Genomic DNA, 24,846 nt, shown 5'->3' on the forward strand with positions numbered 1-24,846 from the left:
ATATAAGATTATTTAGGCAAGAAAATAATATTTTCTTGCCTAAATAAGATTACTATGTACACATTAATCTACAGCGGGAGGTTTAAAATGACTGTATAATCTTTAACTCTAGCTGTCCTCCAGTCCTTTAAAAAACCAGATTGCTTGAAACATCATAAATAATAGAATTCATTCAGGGAAATGATCGACGCCCAATGCTCCATTTTTCAAAATAGCAAAAAAAGACCTAGACTTCAAGAAAATTATAAGCCCATAAACATCGTCTTTCTAGCTCATAGATACGACTTCAGGAGAAGATTTCATCTCCAAGAGAACAGCTTATAAGGAACTTTTTCGCAGTGGGAGAATTTTGTCGTATTATCTTTTTGAAACAAGGGCCTCATCAATAATGGTTTTCAATAGTATGGTAGCCACCCCGGTAGAGTAAACATGGTGCATGGATTATCGCTATTCGCAGCAGCGGAACCGATTCGGTAGAGTTTTGGCCTGGTCACATGGGTCCTGAGGCAGCCATCTTGTGTCATCGCTCTCGGACCCGACGAGTGTCGACAAATTACGCAATATAATACCCAAGTTTCACCGGTAGCTACTGGACGGTTCGGCCAGCCGTCAGACAGCGGATGTGACGCTTCGGCGTGTTCTTAGGAAGGCCAACCGTACCCGAACGAAGTTGAACATTGATGTTATCGTACTAGGAATAATTTGTTAGCCCGAAGTAATCCATTTTATGATGGAACACCGTAGCTTTTAACTGCGGCAAATAATTTAAACTGATTCTTATGTCTTGTTATAAGGCTATATATTTCTTAAATGGTTTGTAACCTTATTTGTAACTTGGATGAGTCTTAATGGTGCTGTGTTTTGTTTTGAGCGCAGGTGTGCCATATATTATGCAACGAATAGCCTTGCTAGTCAAATTTGTTCTGTTGTTCAGCGAGTTAAAGAGAGAGTGTCTAAAGACTGAAGCCTTGAAAACGTTGCTTTTGAAACGGTGTTGTTAAGAGCTCTGTGAAGACTCACGGAAGATGATACCCGATAGCTATCTTGTAGAGCACGTTCATTGCCTCCATACGCCAGACCATTTTAGGGAGAAACCGCGAGCTGAGAAATAATAGAAGCGTAGTTTCTTTGGCGGTCAAAGTTGAAAGAATTTACCGGCTATGATATTGCGGCCTGGACTTTTTAGGAAGTAGTAGTAAAGAAAAAAAGAAAGCAATATCTCCAGACTGTTGGACCTGAGAAAGAAACTTCAACATCTTTTTATTGTTTGCTGAAAGTGCACAGTAAATTGTGAAGGTGTATGACAAAATGCCAAAAAATTTCTAGTGAGCCTGGACAAATGTTATAGGACATTGTAGGTCGAGGACCGAGTTCTTCATATTCTCATTCGCACTCTTCACGGTCCTCATATTGAGTTTCGTATGGCGAGTAGGATGATCACAAATGCATCTAGCGATACATATGACGTTGCTTGCGTATGTTTGAATGCATTAAAGGAAAATGGAACTCTCTGTCGAAGCGTTGGCTTTGACAGCGATAGAAAATGCGCATTTGAAGAACTTTTCGATTTGCGAACTAGTTAGTTTAAATCGAAGATTACTAACGGGAAAGGAGGTGAAGAAGATCTTGTACGAAAAACAACTACATTTTTGGGGGGTCAAGACACGTTCTCGGCGAGACACGTACGCATTAAAGCTGCAAAGGCTACTAGAAATATAATGAGCGTATGAGGGGCAGATGAGCAAGACTACGAAACCTGAAGAAGGCCTAGTGGAAAAAGACTGGAGATATATTAAAATTTAGATAATAGTGTATCGTAAAAAGAAAACTGAGTAAAGGAGTCACACTGTTTTGTTGCCGTCATCATGAAACAAATAGTTCTATGTAGTGAGTGAAACCACTAAACTTTGCTTCCTGCTTCGCGTAATACTTTCTTTACGTCCTAATTCAACATCGAATATAACAATTTATTTATTCGAATACATCTTCAAATTATAGCGTTCAATCCACTTCTATCTACATCTGTTGTGTTAATCTGCTATTTAGTTTAGGATTTTCTTCTAGTTATTGTTCACAATATAACACAATTGCTTACGAAGTCATAGACTGCTATTCGCTCTAAAGTTACTTGATTCGTCAGTAGCAGGAGTGCTTTGATTGATGAAGCTAAAGTAATATTCCCCAAACAAGTTATAATTTTAAATATACAAATGCGAGCGTTTAAGAACGCAATTAGAAACATGGAAAAAATAGGTAGGATAGTAATGTAGCCTCTGAAAAGATAAGTGAGACTTTATCAAAATCAGAAATATTTCTCGTTTGGTCCTGAAGAGCAATAGACAGATACTAGGGTTCACTCATACGGGTGTCAGCGAGGCTGCTAGAGCTTACAAATGCGCAAGTCAGTGCAGTAGAACAGACTTCTCAAGTCGTAGCTGATGCTCACGAGAGCAAGATGCTAGAACGTCGGGCCGCTTCTGTTTAAGGGTATAACACGTGCATCAAGAAACCGGACGCTAATATAATATTGTCGATCAGACGAAACTTTTAATTGTTTTAGATCAATTTAAGAAGTTTTTTCATGCATAAATTTCTATGAGCGGTTTCCAAAACATAACGTTCTGCGGGGTTTATTGTAAAGCCAAGTTGCAAGAGCAGTCATTGAAATGCCGCCGACAGAAACAGCTTCTCAAGACACGTTTCTATGCCTTATCAGCTGCCAGATTTTGTTGAAAAAAAGTTGACAGCCAAAATAAAACAGAGGCCCCTGACATAAAAAAATCTTATAAGCGAAAAAGAGAAAATGACCACAAATGGTCAATATTTATCATCACTAAATCACAGTAAGCAAAAAATTGTAGACAGCAAGAGTAAATGTATGTTTTGCGAAAATCGTCACGGGTCAGCTAACTGCGGAGATAAAAACTTAACTGTAAATGATAAAATCAAGTTGAAGCACGTAATAAATATCTCTCAAATAGCCATTGGGCCAGTGTAGGGAAAGTTACAACGCTAGTTTTCTAAAGTGGATCATTTGCCAACATCGTGTAGAAGCTCAATTACAGGTAATTCCATTGACTCTGACAGTCAGCAACGCAGATTTATTACCTAAGGAACATTATTGCATAAGGCAACATTTTCCAAAAACTAGGTTTCTATCAGATGGAAATATTCGAAGAAGCTTCGTTAGTTATAAGCTAGCTCATAGTAGTATAGCAAAGCTAATTAGAAATGACTACGTTTATCTTGCCAAGAAAGATTGGCCATTGTAAATGTAAGGCCGTTATCGAAAAATATATAGTCAATTGAGATAATAGCTTACAAAATAACTAACAATGTAATACCGGCGCCATCAGGCCGACTGTATTGACTAATGAGCAACACAACATTAGGCGAAAAAGTAAAGATGTAGTTGATATTAAGTTATTACTAAATATATTCGACTCTTGAATAGGTGTATCTAAAAAGCCTATTTAATTATCGAGGTTCATCTCAACCACAGAACATTTTTGGCACTCGATTGGTTTAAGGATCCAAACCTTTTTTTCGGTGAGATACTCTGCAGAATGACCGCTATTTGTCTGAATGGTCAATCTAACACTACTACGATTATTTGCGAACGTGCCAAGCTATATATAGAATTTTTTATTATTTAGAATTATCTATAAATCTGTGAAAAAGTAATTCAGGATTTATATATGGATTATATTTTGCATATTATACCGGTGAATATTTAGAGAAAACTGTAGCCATTTCATAGTTTACGTCGTTCGTACCCTTAGAAACGGAGTTAAGGAAATCTTATATGGATGCGTATCCACACGCTACCTTTTGGAAGGTTCGAAATCAAGCTTCTAATTCTAAAATAAAATTCTCAAAAAATAATCAAAATTAATGAATAATAATAATAAAATTTAACAAAATATATAGTAAATTTAACACCTGACACATGGAAGGCTCTAAATGTTTCACGCTGGGAGGAGGAAAATATCGTAACGTTCAATCCAGATGCAATATTCGACTAAGGCGGTACAGACCATGCGGGCTCTAATAGATACTGCGCGTCTTTACTATTCATTACTATTAGGCTCTATTGTTGCCATTCATGATAAATTAAAAATTGATTCTCCAAGAGGCGCGTTTAAAAAGTAAAAAAAGCTGAACACTAATGTTCCAACTGATCTGAATAAGCAGTGGTTATGATGATGCATTGAATTAAAAAAATATTTGTTTGTTCGAGGTATCACGTTGTTTTTAATTGGAAGGGACGTTACGTTTAAGGAAAAGTTGGAAAATCTTTGTCGATGCAGGCGACCAGGCTTCTACAGCAGTGGTGTACTTCGCAGCTTTTCGTGCTCATGCTAAACCCATAGTTCATTTAGCGCCGTCAGAGACAAGCCTTGCACCATTGAAGCAACCCGACAATATCACGATTCGCCCAAAGAAATTTATAGATACCGTTTTGGTAGCCAAACTGGTACTGCGCATGAAGGAATATTTCCAATTAAAAAATACTGAGCTATTCTTATGGTTCGAAATAGTACTGCATTAATTTCATTCCAATAGGTCTCAAAAATTGGGGTCTTTTAATTAGAGACCATCTTTGAGAAATCCTGAAGGATACCTCACCATTTCGATGAAGATATTGTTCAGGGATCGCGAATCTGGCAGATCTGCTATCCAGAGAAATTCAGATGCATAAACTGGCTGAACCATCGTTTCGGAATGACGAACTGGAAGCATATGAGAGTTTCCGAAGCATTAACCTTATTTTGTGTACAGCAATCGACGCTTCCAAACGTTGATAACGGCAGTTTAATGTAAGTGGGAAACCGCTTTTAGCTCGAGGACCTAATCATGCGAGACTCGCCACCGTGTCTTGCTAGCAAAAGACAAACCCACTTACGCGATTATGCATGACGGTTAGGTAATTACCATGTATATGAAAAGTGATGTAGTGATGAGAAACGTAAGGGTTTTTTGGATGCGTCAGTTGGCTAAGTCGTTGATGCAAGAAGAGCTGGCTGGATAGTACCAAATTTTCAGGCATAGCCGAACAATCTTTATCAGCTTACAATTGCAGTTTTATTTAGATCCTTCAAGACAACAGAACAAAAAACTCCGAAAGGAAAGTTGGGATGGCGATTTTCACATGTACGACATTCCGATTTGTTCATTTAGAGGTAGCCGAGAACTCGCTTGCAGCAGTATATTTGTGGGCGATTCAATACTTCATTGCGAGATATGGTGTCTTGTCAGAGGACTCTGTAGATTTCGAAAAGGCTGATCAATATCTGTCGATAATCTATCAATAATGAAATATCACAGGGTTTTTTCGAAAAAAGGAACTTTTTAAATTTAATTAACCCTGTTTTCCTTGGTGGGAGGTTTTTATGAATGGTTGATTAGTTTATTTAAACGCTGTTTCAGAAAATATATGGGTAGTCAAAAGTTAGAACTCTAATCTCATGACTATTTTTTATGAAGTTCCTACAGTTATTAATCGGAGGCCGTCATATAAATGATGGTCAATCCCTTATACATCTCTCTCCAGCAGCGTTTCTATTATCAGACATTTCTGTAAATTTTCCCGGAAAAAAGTGGTTGTTGTAAAAAGCTTAGTGGTTTAATAAAAAAGGAAGAGCTTTTCAGAATTTCTGAAAGCGTTAAAGAGAAAAACATTTATTTTTTTGCGAATAACACTCCAGAGAAGTAGCGACACAGGAACATTATTAGATCAAAGTGACATGATCCTCGCCATTACCAAAAGCGAATCAGCATCACCAAAATACCTAGTTGGAATGAAACACGCAGAGCCTATACTATACACCTACGTAATGGTAATTATATCAATCGAGTAGGTAAGCTCTCGCTAAAGCATCTTAGACTCTGTCTTAGGTACTTAATTTTTAGTATTAAAAATTTATTGAAGTTATTACTGAATTATCCGAGGAGAGTTTTTCCGCGAAGGAGACGAGTACCAAGATAAGTAATTACCAGGTAACTTGTAAATTTGGCTAAGCTATAAATTTAGAGGTCTGCCTTGTTCGAACAGTTCTCTGTTCAGTTTTACCTGCCTGTTTCAGCTGATGTTAGTAACTGAAAGTTACAGCGATTGGAAGAGAAAAAGTTTTCACTACGGTATTAACCACGGATTTGCTAATCATCGCTCGTATTAAGTGGCTAACAATTATAGTCTAATCTCATTGTAACTGTTCGAGCGGAACCGTTCGTCTAGGCTGGGTTATACCATAAGAGCATTAAGCTTCAGTGTTTTGTGATGAGCGAAACTTCTAAACCTTGTTTTTTGCTTCGATTAGTACTTTCTGTGTTCCGATTCAATGTGTAGTTAATTAATCTATTAATTTCATACTTCTTTAGCATACTTGTCCAGTATTAGTTAATCTGCCACATAGTTTAATTTAATTTCATGCTCCCTTTCACTATTTCTCGTTATACCTTTTGTGATACGTAACCATTTCTCTCAGTGAACCGACATCTATTTTGTGATAGGATCTCAGCAACAAAGGTGCGTTTTTTAGCCTTCGTATGTTTTCTTATACAGATCTATATTTCGCTATTTTTGACAACGCGATCACAATCAGTGTTGTCTCATTTGAATGCAAACCGTAGGCGTAACAATAACATGGGTAGCTGAGTAACGAAGTTGATTTAATGAACTAGCCAAGAGTAGACGATATTATGGCAAATTAAATCAGTGTATTTTGCTTTTCAGCTTCTTCCTTCTGGTAACCACTAATGAAGGAAGGTAAAAAGTTTTCAATATCAATGACATCTTTTTCTTTTTTCAAATAAAACGTAAATCCATTTGAATCCATTGGAAAAGGTTATTTTAAATAATTTCAAATAATATTAAAAGGAGCATTCGAGAAACACCAATGGAAGATAGCTTTAGTTATAGTTTCTAAAAGTTCGAAAAAAAAGCACAAGTAGCATGTAAAGATGCTGCTGAAAAAGCTTAATACGAAAAAAGCGTCGATGTAAAGAGAAACCCTAAAGGGAGCACATAAGGTAAAGCCTGTTAAGTTGTAAAGGCTTAATTTATTTGGAAGCCAAATTGTCTATGTTACGTTATACTGATATACCGTCTATACCTAGTCCACAAGTGAATTTTCCAGACGTACGTTTTAAGCTACAAAACCTTCGACAGGGTAAAAGCATTTGTGTTGGACCACGCAGCCATATTCAGTGGTAATAAACTACGTGATTGAGTGCAATATAAAGGAATTTTATTTGAAAGTGAAAACTTCGATTTTTAGCAGTAGAACAGGTTGGGGGGAGAGGGAGGCGTTTGACTGGAGATTCAAAGGTTTGCTCAGAGCATTGCTCCTTTCCTGTTTGCGCTCTTGTGAAAACGTTGAGGCGACTGATAACCTGTTCTTTTGGAATACGGAACTCTTTTGCTGTCTTCTAACAAGGCAGGGTAGGTCGTCTCTAGCGAAAACTCAAACTCGAAGCGACGAACACCACGCTTTACGTGTGCTTAAGGTCATTCTTGGAGATCGAATGGTGAAGCGAAATAACGACAAACAGCACCAGAGCAACACAATCCTGTTCATCGCAACAAACGTAAACAAGTTACAGGGGTCCATTTAATGTACACTGTATTTAAACTGTGAGCAGATAAAATACTACATTTAAAAGCAGTTTTTCCTGACAATGTAAAGAGTAGGAATCGAGATACATAGGTATCAACAAGCGGCTGTAGCATATCTCAAGGGTAAACCAATAATTATTGATGAATAACGACAACAATAAATGCGCTCCAAAACATAGCTTGTACGACCCTTTTGACCGATTGAGCTCTTGTTGGCCTTGATGTAGCTGGCTTTCTCCTCTTAGCCTACTCTTTTTCCACTGCTTACTTTCAACATAACTCTACACCTAAATTTGGTCAATGGTCACAACCCGTCGCATACTTTTTTCGGTGTAGTTTTCTATAGTTCCAAATACTTGCTTAAAATACAGGAGCCTAATGCAATACTATTTTTCTAAGAAGTGTCAAATATTTGTCAAATGCAAATTCAAATGCGGTATTTCTCCGCCATCACACTTCTCTTTTGCTATAAAATTATTTAGCTTAGCTATCGCAAAACATCTCGCAGGACATTTGGAGCTTTCTTATGCTTGAAGCTCGTTCGACCACACCTAAATGAACGATAAACACCGAACACTAGGGAGATATGTGACTTAAAGTCTTCTGAGCCAATACCAAATAGCTTAGCGCATCTTAACAGAACTTTTTCTGCGAAAGCGATTCAAGGACAAAACCATCGCGAGGTCCGCTACGGAAATTGGTTTAATGCTACATACTTTGGAAATATATAACAATTCTATTACCGAAACAGCTAGGTAGGTACGTTGAGTGTACAAAATGAGCACATAATCTTCCGTGAGCATTTGCCTTCTTTAGATGAGGGTCGCAACGAGAAGGACACTGAACTCTGTAATTTTTTCCAATAAGGGATATAAAGTACATCGCTCTAACATACAAAATAGCATACAAAACCGAACATTGTATTTTAATTACGAATACACATTAATTACACACAAATAGCGTTCATTTCATTCAAATGCTCACGGCTCGTAAAACACTAAAAATTAATCTGAGGCATCATGTTTGCATCTACAACATTCTATTCTATTCTAACAATTAATAATCATTATTCAGAATATTTATTGTTTTTGTTTTGGGAAATAACGAACTGAAAAATCCTTGAAAACCTGGTACTTAAAAACGTCTTGAACACAATCATGATGCCAAATCTGTACAAGGCCACAAACACAAAAAGTATTTTTAGGGAACGCAAAAAAGTATTCGTTGTCAAGTTCTTTAGTCTTTCTTGCGATCTGTATAATGAATTTATGAAATATTTGCAGATTTTCTACAGCTGGTGCTCATACATAAATTAGACGATTGCGCTATCTAAGTCTCCATCTCCTTTTGTCCTGTTGTGAAGGTGTAGCTTCATTTGTAGGGCGAACATTAACTACAGAATTACAAGCATGTATATTTTACATCTATATGTGTATTTTTATTCGCCATCTCAAATAGAGATTATTTTATAGAAGTTAACACAAAAGTCATTCAACAGACATGTACTGTATGCAATAAACACATTTGTATATAGATGCGAAATGAAGACTCTTAAACAGTTAAGACTTTTGCCTTCTACTTAATTAGAAAATAATTCTATTTAAGATTACGGCGCAGTTTGCTAGCATTTGACAGTTCCATGTTATTTACATACGATCTAATGTAACATCTCACTGTTCCCTGTAATATAACTCATATAAAAATCATGTGCGGAGATGATCACAGGTTAGCCGTTGATGCCGAAGTCTGGTGCGTAAGAACCGGCACTCCTGTTAATATCAACATGCACAATAGCCCGCGGACACACACACTAACCTTTGGGGCCCAATTAGATGTTGGATGAATCTTTATGTTAGGCTTTCTGTCCGTAAACACGATGACATGTAAGGCATTTAGGGCATTAGGAATCGGACGCGGGTAGGTACATCGTCAATGGTCAGCTGCAGCTTAAGCCACTTTACTCGCTTCGCTTGGCGTTAGTGAGTGAGCTCGTTAACAAGCAATAGCGCTAATTAGGGCGGCTTGAGGACAGCTTCCTGTTGTCTTTTCATAGACTCGTTTGGCCCTGTTAATTACAGTATACCTATGTACGTATAATAGTAGATTGAACTACATAAGTGTATTTCAGATCATCACAATAACATTTTATTTATTGCATTTATAGAAGGCTTGAAATATACTACCATGCCCTATCTGAAAAGCAGTGTGAATCCACGATAACTGATCAGCATAGAAGTTCCTTTGTGTTATCATTTTTAGCTGGGACTCTGCCATTCTCTCTTTACCGACACGGGCTCCTACGCGACCGTAATGTCTTTTGGTGAACGTTATGTAAGCCACTTGTAGAATCAATGTATAGTCATAAATAAAAAAGTGTAATTAGATACGTACATATCTGTAATTACACTTTTTTTTTACGTACATACCTAGAAGTTCGGGGTCTAACGGGGGCCTCTAAATCTGGATACTTGAATTTTGATAGGTTAGATTCTAAACATCTAGTTTTTCAATTGTTTTTTTTTTGTAACGCTTTTTGTTATTTTTATGTGAATAGGTTTTTGGAATTACTGGTTTGCCATAGAACTCAGGACTTTTCCTTACCTAGTCTTATTGGGTTTTCTTCGACTTAGCTAAAGTTGCTCTAAAAGACCCACAAAACGACATGGTAACCACTTACCAACGCTAAGATTTACTATTATTATTATTATTAGCGGTCCGCATGATCATAATTACAATGGCAATGCTCCCACAGATACACCCGAATTATGTCGCCTACTAGATCCTTTAGTTTAGTGAAAATGAAATATTATTGGGGAAACCCCAAAAAAAATAATTTTTGCTTACAGTCTCGACCGATTCCCGTGCCTGATTCAATATGCTCGAATCGCATTAAACATCTATTCATGTGAGTCCTTTTAGCGCAAGCTTTGCTTGGATTCTAGATAAGCTTCATGGATCACAATAAAAAAAAAGTCAACTAATTAACCTAAGCTAATTAGATACCCAAAGTTAAATTTCTACGATTCAGGAAGGCCTGAGCAAAAGTTGTTTCTTAAGGAAGGATAAGGAAAAAGGAGTGATATACAAAAGCAAACCTATAATGTGACTGAGATGTTTATGTAGCTCTTACTTGCGAAAAAGAGTTGAAATATATCCACAAAACATTGTACCTATCTTTTTAATAATGCTCCTTAAAGTAAATCTAGACTTAAGGTAAACCCAGCTGTGGCTCAGGTACATTTGAGCTCTTAAGCTATGTTCCAGTAGTTTTTATAACTTTATTAATCTCAAAAACGTCTGGGTAGGCATTTACACATTTGGCACCCCTAGTCTTAGAACCGGGAAATTAGATAGTTGCCTACTAGAAAAAAACCTCCTTCCTGAAAAAAAAGATGAGCCTTCCTTGGATATCCTTGTATTCCACATTTATGTATTACGTGTTATGAATACACATTTCATCGTACTAGTTTAAAATCTTTCGTTCCTTATGGTGTCATTCCAGTTAGGTTGAATTGAAAATTGCTGTTCTGAAACGAAATAGATATTACCTTTTTTTAGCAAAGATGATATTTTCATTGTTCATTCATAAACGCATATCGATAATCTGTGAAAATGAATTTGCTTGCTTAAACTCGGTTGTACGGCCATAGTTAATAGACAGTAATTCAACAAGATTTTGAACGTGGAATTGTTGTAGTCTGGTTGCTGTGAGTACGTAGAAGCCTTGTTTCCCAAAACAGAAACAACGTAAATTGACATTTATGGATATAGGGGTGTCAGTTCGATATAGTAACGATGACCGCAAGCTTTCAGTCATTAAGTAATTCCTTTCTGATATTATCAACGAAGGTATATTCCTCTGATAAAAGCCCGATCCTATATTCTTCAACATTTGCGGCAAAAATGCAAGTTTTGGCTTATAGTAGTCAGTCGGAAATCCAAAAAGCATATCCTCCTGATTCTTTTTTCATTAGGCATCAGTCAGAATGAGATGCCTTTTTTAAAGGACGTACTCAATGGTTATGTTTTTCTAAGTTGTGCGCAGTGACGATCACATTATCAAAATAGATACATACATCAATGAGATCGTTTATGATTGCATCTATGATTCGTTGAACTAAAACTTTCATGACAAACAGTAGTCTGTTAAACTAGTAAATTTATTTAGATGTATTATAAAGTTGCAAGTAGTCTTTCTGAAGAGGGGCTGTGAAAAATACTGCCCCCGTTCAACGGACGAAGATGTCTTTGAACGTCGGAAGTGGGTAGTTCTTGTTTTTAATAGCAACGTTAAGTTTCGTACCGCATTTTGTACACAAGCTCAGCTCACCGGCTTGTTCTAAAATTAAAATAGGTATCTCTTAGTCTAGATATCTGATTTCTGCTAAGGCATTCTTTTTAACACGCTTTTTGAGTTTAGTTTCGAAGAAAAGCAGCATAGTAAAAGCCACTGGCCACATGGCGTCTGCTCAAGATATTAGCAATGTTATTGAGAAGCAGAATAAGTATTATCAGCCGTTCTGTCGGTTTCTTTGATGTACCATGCGCCTTAAATCTGGCGTGTGACGTTTAACAAAACTTGTCGGTTACACTGGTTACACTGACTGTCGGTTGACTGGTGCCAGAAAAATATTGCTGAACTCCAGCATATAATATTAGCGATGAAGCCAAAAATCGAAGAGTGCTACCGTCTTCAGATCATTAAATTGCGGGATCTATTTGTTAGGTTCGCTGTCGTTTGGCCTAATTGTTTTCCCATCGCCAATTGCGCTATGCCGTATTCTAGGCCCCTACGTCAATATCTGCTCCCACCACAGTCGCGGACAGCAATTCTCTAGTGATAACCCGAATTCCCGACTTTTCACTGCTAGTCAAAAGACGAGCTTTAAAATCTTTCCGTCCGTCACGAGCTGAGAGCTGTTGTGCCCTCTAATGGGTTAACACCACTTAATCATGAAAAGGTATTCAACGATCGTAAAATCCATGAGTGTGACTAAGTCAAGAAGGATCAAAAATTCATCCGAACCCTATCACTCTTTCATGTCCTCGAGAACGTCTCAAACGAAAGGCTCGACAAATTCTAAGCGGGTTTTTTTCAAAACAAGCGTACTAAAATCACTTTGGTTAGCCATAATGCATATATAACTTTCATCCAATGCGTTGGTTAGACACCACTCAGAAGGCTATACTTCGAGCTCCATGCTTGTTACATCCACTCCCTTACAGCTGAAACAACATTGATGTCGTTTACTTATGTCATCTGAATGGTGACAGATACGAAGTAATCAAACAACATTTTGTGCGTATCTACAGGAATATTTCTTATGGCTTTTCGTATCAAGATTTTGCATTTCTTAACTTAAACAGTCATTTACAAAATTTCCTCTGCTAGTGTACTTTTATAGTAATAGTATAAATATATATAACCAGCCACGGCGAAGGATTCGCTCAAACACGTAGTATATATATATATATATATCTAGTTTTCACCTTCATGCGTTGGTTTTTCGTATCATCAAAACGTGGTTGAGTTCAACACAGCGTTAATCTGTAAATTTGTTATAGTTCACGTACTTTATAGCACTTTTTCTATTACACTACGCATATTGTTTCACACTTTTTAGGGCATGACTACAGGTCACACATTTAGTTTTAGGCAAATTAGAAACATTTTTCGAGTAACAAAATAAGCTGTTTCCTCTCCAATTGACTCGTGCATTGAAGGTAGAGATATTCTCATCGGAGAAGACTCAAAAAGTGTCGGATGATTCTATTTTACCTCAAAGATCAGTGCAGTTAAAGCTAACCTTTAAAAAAGGAAATAATAGCATTAAAAATAAAGTTTTGCGTTGTTCTGATGGGCAGATCTTTTGTTACCTTTTTGTTGTGAACATTTACTGTTGACATATATACATATATATATATATATATAAAAGATAAAAAATAATAAAAGGAATTTTTGGTCTTGCTTTAGAAAGAAGTGCTAAAGAATAAAAAGCAAAAACCCATGTCGTATATAAAGCTCTTTTTGTTATCTAATATTTCGTTGGTAGGTTTCGAGGTGGTTCACGCCTCATCGTTAGGTCGGTGCAAAAACAGATGGGCACGTGAGAATCAAAGAATTCTTGGGCCAAGTCGAAAGGAACACCAAGCCATTGTGGATAGCAAGAGCCCGCGCTAAAACCGCAATCATGTTCTACCACCTCGGGAAGACAAGTAAACATTTAGGCATTCGGAAAACTGCTTAGCGGACACGAAACTGCTTCTACATTGGCCATGGCAAGGATCTTTAAGTCGGAAAAAGAGTAGCTCAATGAAATTCTAAGAGGGAAAGTGCGCATGCTCGCCCTATTCAAAGGAAGCTACAGTTCAGTACATATACATAGACAAACGCTGTTTACTCTAAACGAACCTCTATTTTATACGGCGAGGTCTAGGATTATTGCTGCGAGCCGTAATACTCGGCGCTACCTACGTACGTATCTCAACATTTGGCCTAAAGCCGTTCGCTCTCTTAATTAGTTCTTCTGTAGGCACTCGGGGATTTCCAATTGATAGTCTTTCAGGGTTTACTGTAACGAGATTATGCGACGATTTCTAACATTAACGACCCCTCGTTGCAACTTGGCGCTGCCCGTTCAACTTGCTTGACGGTAACCTTTTGAAAACGCGTTAACTCTGACGCACACCGACGGTTTCTCTGCTGGCTCCTAAGAGTAGCTTTGGGTTGCTTTCAGGGTCGGCAAAGCCGTGGTTCGGGATAATGAGGCGGCAGCCGTCGTTTGAGGTAGTCCTTGCGGTATAGGCACAGTTCAAAACGAAGCTGTTTGAAAAAATTTCAGAAGAAGTGGCGCCCAGTTCATCAAAGTCCAGTGTCTGCAAAAGACGACAGGAAAGGTTTGTATATCCTGATTTACAAAAAAAAAGGCTTCCTGATGGATCGATTGGAGCTACCGTACGTCTTTGAAGCCTTCCTGAGATACGTCAAAGAAGCGGGCGAAAATAATAGTTTCGTCAACTATCTTGCCTGGGCTGTTCTGGCAGATTTTCAAGGTTTTCTGGTGAGTATCGAAACCTGCAAACGTCAAGCGCGAATAAATTTGAGTCTGCGGATGGTAGCGAACGCGGGACGCTGGATAGGCCTGACCAACGTCTAGCAGCGGATGCAGATTCTTTACCCGTGGGGAGCAGGTTTATGCTAAAGATCAATACCCGAATCTAGGCATCGTCTTCGCGTAAGTTGCATAGAAGGAATCGACGATGATTCTATTGCAACAACAATTGTATTGACCATCAGAGTGATAAGATACCTAAGACTGAACAAGTAGGACGATGAGTATTCCTCTGAACATTCATGAGTTTACGATGAGCGCGTAGAGAGAACTCAGATCTTTCTACTGGCCGGAGAGCGGTATTAAGGTGTGCCGACCAGCTGCTCGTCGCCTTTAGGATTTGTTTCTTGGTGTCTCTTAAAATCCTTTAGAGTTAAACGAATCGTTTCTTTTCGATAGCTAACGTAAACTTAAGTTTACTCGTTTGTATATTCAACCGCTTAGCTGTTCATCCCATTTCAATTTGACGCTGCGCTAACTGTAGACTACGAGTGTCGTATGCAAGGAAAATTACATTTTCCGAAGATGGCGGTTGGAGCGCTAAAACATACGTTCAGTTCTTTGAAATCTTATTTTTCGCAAATGATCCAATGATTTGAATTAACTGGAGTTTTACAACTATGTTTATCGTGCAATTAATTGAATGCATCCACTAATTTCTTAATAGTCAGGCTAAAATAGCTAAAATAAATTATAACCTAAGTTTTAGGTAAGTAGTTGTAGGGTAGATAGAAAAACTTATTCGTTCGGCAAGCATCGCTTTATAAAAGTGCAACATTCACGAAGTGTAGTTAGATATTATCACCTCATGTACATACAGTGATTAAGCCAACTGAAGGGTTCAACCTAAGCCAATCCACATACATCATTTTGGTGGCAGCAGTGGCATGGCTGGTGACATGGTTGAAATTGCAAAAGACATGCTCGAACGGCTGACTGATTGTGATGTCCCCTAGTAGTGTTTAATGAGAGGAAGGCCAAACAGTGAACGAAGTATGAGCGGTTTGCGAAAAAATGGAAATGGACACCCTACCGAGTGGCGAGGCTTACGTGTGGATATTTGCAAGGAATTATCCGCTCTAAAAGCTGGTGCAGACGAGATGCAGAAAAGCTTCGGAAAGAAGTTATGTAAATTCTTCAACCGGAAGAGGCCAGTTCGCCAAAATCGTTCTTTCGTTGCTGCAAGTAAGCTGGCGAAACGTTCAGCAAATCAGAATTTGCCATACAATTTATTTTATTTTTTTAATTTTATATCTCGACTAGCGTAAAATTAAAATAAAAAAAGTACTGTTTTTTGGAGGTAAGATCAGCCCCTTTCTCTAATTTTTTTCATTGCGACGAGGATAAGATGTGTTACTATGTTAGTGCAGGTGATGCGAGATTACATGCTGGAGGAGTCTGGACTTCCTAATAGGAGCATCTCAAGCGAATTAGGTCTGCGCTATATGGGTACTCTGAGGCTCGACGACGGCAGTGCAGCCCGAATCACTGATCAGCTTCCCAATTTGCCCACCACGACATTCTATAGTAATGCTGATTTCGCACCGCATCAATTCAATCGGCAAGCATCATTAGTGTATTGTGAGAAAATAGGAAGAAGGACGTTTTCTTGCTCAAGTAGGCTTCAATTCAAGCCTCGTCTACTCATTCTCAAACCAGTGCTTCTTTAATTTACAAATAATCTTTTAATTTTAACGTGTGTCAAGGAGTATTGGTACGTGTAAGCTTAATAAAATATCGGTCAAATATGCAATGTACATAAGATTTCAAAAGCATTACGTTTTAGGCTGATAGCAGGCTAGAAATCTCAAAAATGCAAAGGTTCAAAACAACCAAAGGTGTAAGAAACTCAAGAAACCTAGTCTCTGGAGTATGTGAACCACCCAAGTGGCAAATGATATTCTTCTTTCTAAGGTCGTTATTTTATGTATTGAACGTAGTTTTTGAGCCTGGTTTTGGATTAATTTTAATTTAGATTTTACTAAGAATCTTACACTCTAATTACTCAGAACTATTCATTCAAACGATTACGAAATTCGCTTCGTTTCACCCATGGTCAACGCCACCCGGCAATATTCGCTATTTCGGGACAGCCCCGTTTCAAGTTTTGTGCGAAGTTAACGTATTATATCGCTGTGTTACTTCGAAATTTATGAACCACTTTGGCAAATATCTTGGTACAATAAAAACAAATGAACTGAGCTATTGTTGCGGACGTCATGCTTAAACCGAATGCCTCTGAGAAAAAGTTGCGGCAACGATGCCTTTAACACTCATGCACCTTGGGCATTACCCGGAAAAAATTTTTATCTGTTGCGATTTCGGGAGCTCTTGCTGGATAAAAATATCCGCCCGCCTTGTATGAACGCATGCATGTCAGTGGCTATTACATACTGTAATCACAAAAGAGGTTGTAAGCTCGAGGCCGGATTTCCTTGTGCTCTTTCAATAATATTTACATAATCGAAGCATTATCTGCCATGCTTTATTTAGCTTAGCACTACCGGGTTTTCGTTAAATTTTGTGTTAAAAATTGCGGCACGATACTGTGTAGTGATCAAATTGAGAATTGGCTACATTAAATACCATATTTTTCGACTTCCCTGGATAGTTTGATGATGCTTAGCTTGAAACAAACCATAGAAAAGCTGAAAGTATTAGCTCTAACAATAAAAGATATGGTTCAAAAAGGAAAACCGCAATGTTCAATTTTTTATATGGACTCGCTAATTTTCGGAGCATATATATATGCTATATATATAAATATATTTATATTATTGTCATTTATATTGTAGGTTATCACATTTCACGTCAGGTGACCATTGATCGGTGCAATCGGGTGGGCGTATGCTTTTCAGTTTGATTTTCGGACTTCAGTAGTGTTTTTCCGACTATTTAAATTTCTACGAAGTATTCGTCACTATTCTTCACCACAACCATCAAGTTAAGAAGGATTGCAACTAGGCAGCATAAATATTTGCGCAAGATACAATGAGTGTACGCATATCAATGTGATGAATTTTGTTTGAAGTTAAAGTGGGAATACACGTGATTTATGAAGTTAAAGAGAAAAATGACTTTGCAGGTGAAAGTTAATCAATACTATCAGAATAATCAATAGAACAATTTCCATAAACTGTTTTGTTCCAACATACATAGATTTCCAATCGTTCAATAAAGTTTTGGAATATAAAGCAGCCGGTTTTACGACATTCCTGCTTCTCGAGTGTTAGAGCTCGAAGGGAAAGTGTTTGAAAATTGATGTATGTAGCACCGGTGACTGTCGATGACAGCGGAAAACTTGGCCTCTGCGAGAAACCCCCAGACGACTCGATCCCTCGTCCGTCACAAAACAACTCTGGTAGTGGGCGACAGCATTGTGGAGCCCCCTGGCCCAGTATTGTAAGAAAGGTTCTTCCTAAAAAAGCGCCAACGGCTATTCGCGTGGGGTCAAAAACGGTTATCGACAGTATTGTACGTGACGCAAATGGGTATATCGAGATGACGGACTAGTTGCGGTATTTCCATAGGCTGGTTATCACAAATGCGTGGAATTTGAAAAAGACATACCGGCAAAGCGTAGAATCTTTCGAGAAAAATAATTACTTCACGATGCGGGTTACAGCTGCACAGAATATTCTTTCCCCTGTTCGATCAGAATCGTAAAGCGCCAATTAGCATAACTGTGAAGAAAACGGCTGAAGAAAATGCCAATTGTTGGCTTTTTCCCTCTTTATAGACTGGGCGATATAGCGGAAGTCTAGAATATCTGGGAAGATCACCTACTACATTGCCAGGAGGATGGAGCTTTTAACAAGAAAATCTTAACAACAGGGACGGCCAAATCCACACGGTGTTCAGTGCTGGGCCAACAATGATCACAGTACGAGAAGCCTTAAACAGCAAACATAGTAATTTCAACCGAACTTTTAGAGTCAAGCGTTTTGCTACCCGAACTAGCTGTATAAGTAAAAGCCGTCACCAATATCAGCCGCCATCAAGAAATCACCGATAGAAAACAAAGCACCACATCGGGCTGACAGGTTTAATCTGTTCCACAATCGAGGACCTCGTACCGTAGTTCCTGGCAGCATTGATAACTGGAAGTACAGCCCCAATACATGGCACCTCCTAGCATCGTAACCTTTTGCAAGGATGACAACGGTGTGCAGCGAGGCTGTTTTTTCAAAACGACGCTAACAATTGGTTAGTTGAGCAGGAAGGGCACAGCAGCTTCGGCGGTTCTCGACTCGGAAACCTTGGATAGCTTAAACATCCTCGTGCTAACTGATACTTGAATAACTAGTCCATTTATCATGCCGCGTTTCTACTCTGTGTATTGCCCTAAATTGAGGACCAGCGAGCATACCGCCCTACCGCAAGCATTTTAGTGTTCTACAATCTTAGGATGGGCGACCTTACCATGCTTAATAAAGCATAATATTATTGCTTGTAAGTAAAGCTTGCAGCAACTTATATTCGTCAGACTGATTTGAAACGTAGCGGTGGAAAAACTCGTCAGTGGCTTGGAGCGATATCCTCTCATTTTACTTGTCGCGTAGGGATGCGCTCTATGTCTCATGCTGTCTGAAATAGGTGTCCCCAAACGCGCTAAGCCTTTTCATTACAGTTCTACAGGAGAATTTCCATGCAGACATACAGACTTTTGATACGGACAACTGTTGAAGGACTCAAATAGGAAGGCCGAGGAAGTCTAGCCAAATTGTTTTGCACGCAAACGGTTTAATGATATACAACAGGTCGAATAAATGGTGCAGCAGGCTCCAGACTGGATTTATTCGGCAGTTACAAAGTTAGGACAGATTGTCTACCTGATAAACACGGATAAAGTTCAGAAAAGTATGCAAAACGACGGTCTTTGAAACATTGTACCTCGACGAATCACTTCTTGTTTACATTAACGGCGCTTTGTACTGAAAGCGACGTATCTCCATCAGCGGAAGAAGTTCCGTCGCATACATTTCAAAAAAATAGCGCTAGGCAGTCTCGGACGTATGACCGACCAAATCGTTTCACCGCTTGTCTTTCGCAACCGCTTGCAGCTTGTTCAGCTCAAAATAACTCAGAATAGGGCGATTATGAGCCTGACAATAGGCACAGATGGTGCAGATACGGATGAAATTGTCATAGATATTTTGTTGCTTATTGCTCTTGGTACTATCTTTAGGATGTCTGGCCAATTACTCAAAGTTGTCTAAACTTTCGTTTGAGTACCTTTCGTTTGAGTAATCCACATGATGCAAAGTGTTTTAATGGTTTTATAGTCACTCTGATTACATTTAGAACTGATAGCAAATCACAACCCGTAAGAATGTAAATGATCAGAATGTATAACAAGACCCCAAAAAGTTTCTAAAAAAACTAACCGCTGGAATTTATCTGATCCCCGATCAGCAAAAGATGCTTCAAACTGATAGTGTATTTTTTTTATTTACCAATTTTTGTATTATAAACGCAGGGTTATCATAAATGGCTTCTTGTGCTATTATAATAAATTTGTCATACAATCAGTATTTTCGTTTAAGCCCTATTTCGGATCTTCCAATTTGTGTTAATCGAATTTTCTGCGGCTTCTTCGAGAGCCGGGTGGCAATTGACAATAACGTAGATAATCGATTTCAGACAAACGAGGACATCTTTATTCTTGGTAAGTTGTCCCGCGCGAAAAGATTGGACAATAGCTGATTTTTGCTTGAATTCCGATATTAATTGTAAGTTTACTCTTTCGTTCTTGAAACAGGACTCCATCGTATAACAGTAGTATTTTCGGATAAACGCATTTTTAAAACCGAGTACGAAACAGAAACGACTAATCGAAAAAAGTCTGTTTAGGCGGTCATTGTTGCTCTTAACGATTGCTCTTCGTAGTGACCTCATAATGTTAACGCGAAATGTGATTTGACACATACATGATCATGTAAAAACCTAATTATCAATCCTTATTTTCCCTCAAGTCCTACTGCATAAATATATGGGAGGCGAGCTGTTACTCTGGAATTAAGCAACCTCAAGTTTTACAGACTGATGCCCTACTTTTCATCTCCAGAACCCTCAATGCTCGTCTGTCATAGACTCCGCCTTTGCTTCTTAGCTTTTCAATCAATTCTCTCGATTAATCCTATTGGCTTTGTGCATCAACCCTCACTATTAGCTCAGTCGGTCTACCTCCTTCTTCCTTAAACGCCGTTCACTCTCTGTACCCCCGTTTTTCGTTGTCTATTGGCACGTCGGCGCTGTTAAAGTCAATATTTTCGTTCTATTGTAATTATTTCATTTAAGCTCCCCATTACCTTACTTAAGTTAGGCTGTCAGGTTGTTTTGATTCGTTCTGTCCGTTACCCTGTTAGTTGTACTGTGTGATTAACCTAGAACGGATCCAATGACATATACAACCTACCTTTTGCTCCCTTTAAAGCAATAAGATACCAGACAGTCGGCATGACCCGTGCTTTTGGTGTTTTACACCTTATGAATACACAGCAAAGGTTTTCATATACGTTTGTTTTCTGCTCCATTCCAAAAGCTTTGATACATACATTATGTAAATCTGCAAGGTGGTGCCACTGTAACGTTTTTAGAGAACACTATTATTGCTTCACCATGATAAAAGCTCATTTTATATTTTAGCGTGAAATGAATTTTTTCAGACGTGTCTTTTTATTGAAACAATAAAATGCTTGGAATAAAAGTCTAGCTTACACATAAAGAATTACGAAAATTGTTGAATAACCAGCACTTACAGATTCTCATTAACTTAAGGGTATAAAATTCCTTATTAATGAAATAGAAAGGTTTAAGCTTAAAATATCTTAACATTTTCTTTAACTGAACATCAAATATCAACTGTAAGCCGCTAAGTGATAACTTCTGAAGAAAAAATTTTCTAGTAAATTTTATTTTTAAAAAGTTGCGTAAACTAAGCGCACGCTGGTCACGGCTTTTGCCATAGTGTCCAACATAACCCCAAAGCTAGAAGCTCTGAAAAATTTTAGACCGAGCTTTGGCCCAAACAAATTAGGTAGTAGCTTCTCAAAAACCAAATGGTTAGGATCCTATAAGGGAATATACGCTTTTGCAGAACTTCGAACTTGCAAGCTAATGCACGTGTAAATAGCACTTCGTGATAAAAAAAATCTTTACTTACGTTTGATACTGGCTCAAGAGCTCTTTATACATCATCCATGATGATCAAATCATAAACTTTCACTTTTAGCGACAATCCAGGTATTTAGTCAACCAGGCGGCCACTGCGGTTACCAACATGTACTTCAGCGCACATTTCTGTAAATAGGACTATCCAATATCAAAATATTAACTCGTGCTGTGTAATATCAAGTAGGAAAGGGCGCAGAACTAAATAGCTTATGGGGGATTCAACCCAGGTACATTCATTTCATTATTCGTTAGCTCAGTAGTTGAGCATTCTAATCCCGTACCAAAAGATTAGTTCCACTAGTGCTGACATTGCCACTATGTGGTATTATCATTATGCATTTTGTGCTTTTGATATAATACGGTTCCACTCGCCCCTATCTTACGCTTGCACGTTCCTTTTCACCGAAACCATTCGTAGTAATGAGACAGATTCCTTACCATCTGTTGTACAAGAGGAATTCACTGGAATTCTGCGACTGATGAGGCAACCGCTACCGTGGTTTACTGACGACTATGCCTCTTAGCTATCCATATATTTATTCAGCAGGCGGCAGCAATAGCAACAACTACTACAAAAGAACAACGCCACCAACAATAGCAGCGACCCGTCGTGCTACCAGAAAATCCTATGCGAGAAACAAAACTTTTCACTCAGTGGCACTGCGCGTTGCCGCTGTGAATGTTCACTTTGCTTCTGTGAACCCGGCCTTAATCTAAGATGAGAAGACTCGAAAAGAAGACAATATGCAGATTTGTTCACCATGCTATTTTAACCGTCCTCGCAGCCACAAGGGCACGCGCACCCCCCACTGTTTCATGCCTGCAACCACCCTGTCTGGTAGCTGCTTACCGCACTCACATACCGCACTAAGAGTATGCAGATCTTAGTCTTTACTTTCGTCTATTTACGTTACATTGGCAAATCTGCTGTTATGATAGGCTTTAAGTAATGAGACGATTATTGCATAAGGTGAATTGTGTCAATAGACATTCTCTGTATATGTATATATATATTATAGAAGTTACAATGCTGAGGCTGTTATCATATTGGTGATAACATTTTTCAGAAATAAAAAATTTCACACACTAGTTTCACTGTCTATACATTTAGCTAAGTTGGTTATTGGGACCGTTAATTCCATGTAGGGTTTTCGACCGAACTGTCTGAGCCAGAACACTAAAATGCGATGACTCCAAAAGGTACACGCCTACTTTGTATCGGTTTGTCCTCGTCTAAAATAGTATAAAACACAAGCACCTCCTCTATTTACACAATGATAATGGTACCCAATTAGGATGGTCACACACCAGACGAAAGCATAGGGCCCATCGATAGTCAAGATCCATAATCAGATGTTCCTGATGTTGTTATGGTGATTGTCCTCGATGGAGGAGCACCACGTGCTTGCTTTCCTGTGTGAATTTGAGAACAGCATTGGAAGCTCTTGATTCACTGGCAGTCCTTAGTAGAAAAAATAATTGTGACATGACTATGGCTGCAAAAACTTGACTGAACGATAGTAGATTCGAGTAATGGTTTAGTAATCGCGAGAAGCAAATCGCACGCTGCACGAATATAGTGTTCGAATTCAACATGGTTGCTCTTGGCATCAACTTCAGATTATTTGTGCTTCTTGTTATTCGCTACGCTACAGAAGGCCTTTTATATAAACTTTTTTAGTACACTTCTAACTAGAATATATCTGGCGTGTTTTGAGAAAGCCAAAATTTTGAGATTTTCTATTTAAGTCATCCCCACGAATTGATAAGATACGAAAAGTAACAGATACGTTTTTAAAAATTATCATTTAATCTGAATGATAAAAACTACATTCCTTTTCGCTTAGTTCAACGAAAGCGGGAGGTTATACTTTGATATGCTAACATAATAATCAATACGTTTGCAGAATTAAGCCCAAGAATCGGTTGTTACCAGTATCATTTGAAGTTAATTTATTATAAATGCTTCGTCTTAGTGATAGTGCCATGGCACCGTATTTGCCTACCAACCATGGGTTCGTTGAAGTGCAGTAGTCTAAATTAAAACCGGGCATAGACACACGCCGCTTCGTGGAGTACCAGTCTTCTGAAGCGCTACTTAACGAAAATCATCCGTCTTAATTTAGGTATTTTAATAGCTTTAACTTGATGAAAAAATATCAGTTGCGCGCCTTTTTACCGTAATGAAAGCTTTTTAATTAGCATTATATGTTAAGCATTATTATAAGTATTAGTGGAGCATAGTAAACTGTCGTAAGAAAACAGATGCCAAAACAATTCAGAGGGAAATGCTTATTCCTTTGGACAGGTTCTTGTTCACACTAACCGCGTATCCATGAATATCTTATTGGACTCTGTTATTCTGTTGATTTTAGTAACTTACTGTAACTTCTAAAATTTACATTGCTCTAACAGCGTATCGAGTAGGCCCCCAGATACATTCCATAAAATTATCTCTTAGTGATAATCTTGCTAAATTTTGCGGCTTTTTATCAGACGAGTGCTGTGAATTAGACCTGACTAAAGTGAGTATCTCGACATTTGCATACATCTCATACTAGACAAAACTTTAGGCAAAAAAGTTCCTCATGCATTAGACATTGGCTGATAACTGTTATATCAAAAAATGAAGGAAGCTTCAAAATCAACATTTTGAAAAGGTAAGAGAAGGTGGCTATATGCGTCAGAGGTTCCTAAACGCTACCGTTAAAAAACTACTGCCGCGAAGGGAATAAAAATCACATTAGTATGTTTTTCAAAGACTTAGAGAAGTCCTATGGGTCTATAATAAAAAACAACTATTCTTTAATTTTCGAGAAGTAATCAATTTAAGACACATTCCTTGTATCTGAATTGCTTTATATATAAAGCTATATCAATGAAGAAATGAGTAAAATCGTCACACATATGTGTAAAGTTGCATTATGCTCTTTTCTATGC

General features: G+C 38.1%; 1 long non-coding RNA gene across 5 annotated transcripts in view; it reads right to left on the minus strand.

The window, feature by feature from the left end:
• Positions 1–22,661, minus strand: part of LOC111260485 (uncharacterized) — a 39,883-nt gene extending 17,222 nt beyond the window's left edge. For 4 of the 5 annotated variants that reach the window (XR_015311088.1, XR_015311090.1, XR_015311087.1 and 1 more), the window contains exons 1-2: positions 22,345–22,661; positions 21,896–22,044 (exon numbers count right to left, since the gene is read on the minus strand). This is a non-coding gene — a long non-coding RNA (uncharacterized LOC111260485). The other variant, XR_015311089.1, reaches the window with a different exon arrangement.
• Positions 22,662–24,846: the final 2,185 nt, after the last annotated feature.

This window comes from Varroa jacobsoni, unplaced genomic scaffold (assembly GCF_002532875.2).
Source record: "Varroa jacobsoni isolate VJ856 unplaced genomic scaffold, vjacob_1.0 scaffold_445, whole genome shotgun sequence".
Classification (NCBI taxonomy): domain Eukaryota; kingdom Metazoa; phylum Arthropoda; class Arachnida; order Mesostigmata; family Varroidae; genus Varroa; species Varroa jacobsoni.